The sequence below is a fragment of the Penaeus monodon genome, chromosome 30 (assembly GCF_015228065.2).
Source record: "Penaeus monodon isolate SGIC_2016 chromosome 30, NSTDA_Pmon_1, whole genome shotgun sequence".
Lineage (NCBI taxonomy): Eukaryota > Metazoa > Arthropoda > Malacostraca > Decapoda > Penaeidae > Penaeus > Penaeus monodon.
The window spans coordinates 7,251,722-7,252,128 of record NC_051415.1 but is presented as its reverse complement, the minus strand read 5'-3'; positions in this window follow the sequence as shown (position 1 = coordinate 7,252,128).

Here is a 407-nt window from a genome sequence, read left to right as displayed (position 1 = left end):
TCGCATCCATTCCGCAGTCATCCAGGGCCAGATCAGGTACATCATCAAGCGACGTTCCCATCCCGAGTGAATCTCAGTTATGATTTATTTTCCCAGTTATGATTTATTTCTCCAATTATGCTTTATTTTCTCATTTTTCTTAAATTCAGGCAATCGATGTGCGATTTTGATTCTCCGCCGCTCGCATATCAGTGTGATTGATGGGGTCCGTCGCCGCGGTCTCTGTTTCCCCTTCCTTTGAGCCTAAACTCTCCACTTTCCCCCTTTCTCTCTCTTGCCCTTGGTCTCTCTCTCTCTCTTTGACTCCGCCCCTTTATTCCCTTTCTCCTCTGTCCCCACTTTCTGTCTGTCTGTCTGTCTGCCTTTGTTTCTGTCTGTTCTCTGTCCCTGTGTTTCTCTGTCCCTGT